This window comes from Physeter macrocephalus, chromosome 20 (assembly GCF_002837175.3).
Source record: "Physeter macrocephalus isolate SW-GA chromosome 20, ASM283717v5, whole genome shotgun sequence".
Classification (NCBI taxonomy): Eukaryota; Metazoa; Chordata; class Mammalia; order Artiodactyla; family Physeteridae; genus Physeter; species Physeter macrocephalus.
Genome location: NC_041233.1, coordinates 46,740,590 through 46,743,411, shown reverse-complemented (window position 1 = coordinate 46,743,411; position 2,822 = coordinate 46,740,590). Strand labels below are relative to the sequence as shown.

Below are 2,822 nucleotides of genomic sequence, written 5' to 3'. Positions count from 1 at the left end.
AGTCCGTATTTTCTTCACATACTACAACCAAAAACCATATTATAATGGATTCAATATAGAAGCATGTATGAAAATCCAACTCTTTTCTTTTAAGGCACGTAACAAAAAGATGTGAAAAACTGTTTTTTAAAAGCCATGCTTATCACTAAATTTTTGTTTTGGAAAGCGCAGTCATCTTGATTAAAAATGTTATTTATGTTAACATGTAATGAGTGTATTATTGTTATTTTTTAAATTAATAAATATGTCAGGTAATAATGCTTCAGTTTTAATTTTTTTTTTTTTTTAGCTATAAAATATCTTTCTTTTTTAAATTGAAGTATATTGACCTACAACACTATGTTAGTTCCAGATCCTGGAAAGCTTCACAAATTTGCAGGGGTCATGCTAATCTTCTTTGTATCATTCCAGTTTTAATATACATGCTGCCAAAGCTAGTACTAAGTTTTAGTTTCTAATATGGTAAATATTAATAAGTATAACCCACACAAACAAAAGCTCTTTGACATCCGCAATAAATTCTGAGTGTGAAAGAATTCTGAGACCAAAAAGCTTGAAAAGTTTCCTTACACCACTGTTCTACACATTCCAATTTGAAGACTATGCCCTCTTAAAGAAATTAAAGGTTTCATTAAGTTGTTATAGGAAGTAACATGTATAACACGGTAGTTAATGGCCTAGGGTTGGCAATCAGATTGACCTGGATTTAAGTCCTGGCCCTACTACGTACTAGTTTTGCTATGTTCAACAAGTTTTTGAACCTTTCTGTACGTCAATTCCTCGTGTATCAGATGGATATAATCATACTTCCTACCTTATGAGAATTAAATGGCAAAACTTGTTATCTAGAATAATCATTGCAATGATTTATACTAATGTATAAATCATTTATACTAATTTATACTAATTATACATTTATACTAATTATACATTAGTATATATAATATACTAATATATAATATTTATAATATATAATATATATAATATATAATATAGTATAATCATTGCAATGATTTATACTAATGTATAAATCATTTATACTAATTTATACTAATTTATACTAATGCTTGAGAGTAATATGGTGCTACTAACGGGAGGTATTCTAAAGCCTTGAAATTCTCTTCCTTCATCAGGAGTAGTTTTTCCAAATGAACTGCAACACTAGTTCAGCTTTTCTCCAAACCAACCTAGAAATTTGTTAAGATTTCTGGGTGGTAGCAGCATTAAACATCAAATATTTTTCTGTTGTAAAATCAAAGAGCATGTATTATGCCTACATGATAGGTCGATTTTCTTAGGACATCTCTGTAATAACATCCATATTTGGGAAAAGGCCCAATTGCAAAGGATGAATCAAAGAGTTAACATGAGCAGATGAGCAAAGCGATTACCAAGCACTGATTCTGAGGATGAGCTTAGCAATTATCTGGTGATGACTCTCCCATGTTTCAAAATTGCTTTTACTGCAGGTATACAATGTAATAGACCCAATCAGAAAACTTTTCTTTTTTTTTTTTTTTTTTTTTTTGCGGTACGCGGGCCTCTCACTGCCGTGGCCTCCCCCATTGTGGAGCAGCCTCTCACCGCTGCGGCCTCTCCCGTTGCGGAGCACAGGCTCCGGACGCGCAGGCTCAGCGGCCATGGCTCACGGGCCCAGCCGCTCCGCGGCACGTGGGATCTTCCCGGACCGGGGCACGAACCCGTGTCCCCCGCATCGGCAGGCAGACTCTCAACCACTGCGCCACCAGGGGAGCCCAGAAAACTTTTGTCAATGCCACTTTGGACATTGTAAGTCACAGAGCATTTGAAACATGTTTTTACATATTAAGCCTATATAAAACACTATAAAATTGACATAATTATGGTTGGACCTATGATAATGCTAATTCTTCACTCAGTGTTACTGACAAATAGCTGGAACTTCTTCATATATATCTGAGGGAGCCCCATGAATGTACTTGGATTAATATCTTATTAAGGCAACTGTAGCTAATTACAATCAGATATATTTTGCTTTTCAAGCACTCATCTACCTTTAAGACTTTAAAGTCATCATTAAAATCTGACATTTATTAATTTATCTTCAAGTTTGCTGACTCCTATCATTTCCATTTTTCTTCTGCCCATCTAGTGGTTTTTATTTTAATATCAGATGATGTACTTTTTGCTGTAAAATTTCCATGTGATCCTTTTTATAATTTCTGTTTCTCCGCTGAGAACTTTTCTCTTTCCATTCAGTTCAAGTGTGTTTACCTCATGAAACATAATTATAATAGCTGCATTTACATCTGATAATTCCAACATCTGGGTTATCTGGAGGCTGGCATCTCTTGATTTTTTTTCTTTAGAAAAAATATTCTTGGTTCTTCCTAGTTATATAATTTTGGATATTGGGTTATACCAACTCTAGATCTTGTTGGAACTTGGGGGAAAACATTTTATTTATTTATTTGTTTGTTTAGTTAAACAGGCAATCAACCCAATTAGGCTCAGATTGCATATTCTGTCTCACCTGTTGAGAGTGGTGGTTCCGATCTCAGTTTCATTTTCAAAGACTTTGCTATGGTGCCTTGGGTCCGTCCTGTGCATGCCAGCTCAGGAGTGAGCCCAGGATGTTTGGAATGTCATACACAGAATTAGAAGATTTTCCAACTCTCAGGATTTTTCTCAGCATCTCTTCAAGATTTTCCCACTTTCCCCACCCCCATGCTCTCTGGCTCAAAGGAGACTCTTTTTCTGGTTCCTCTGGCCAGAAAGCTGGATTTCTCTGAATTTTAGCTAGTCATGTCTCCAGTGCCGTGCAGCTCCACAAGTGGGGCCCA

General features: G+C 35.6%; 1 non-coding gene across 1 annotated transcript; it reads right to left on the bottom strand.

Annotated features, from left to right (window-relative positions):
* Window positions 1–333: 333 nt before the first annotated feature.
* Window positions 334–441, bottom strand: LOC112064262 (U6 spliceosomal RNA). Its single transcript, XR_002891444.1, has one exon. It is a non-coding gene; the product is annotated as a U6 spliceosomal RNA (small nuclear RNA).
* Window positions 442–2,822: the final 2,381 nt, after the last annotated feature.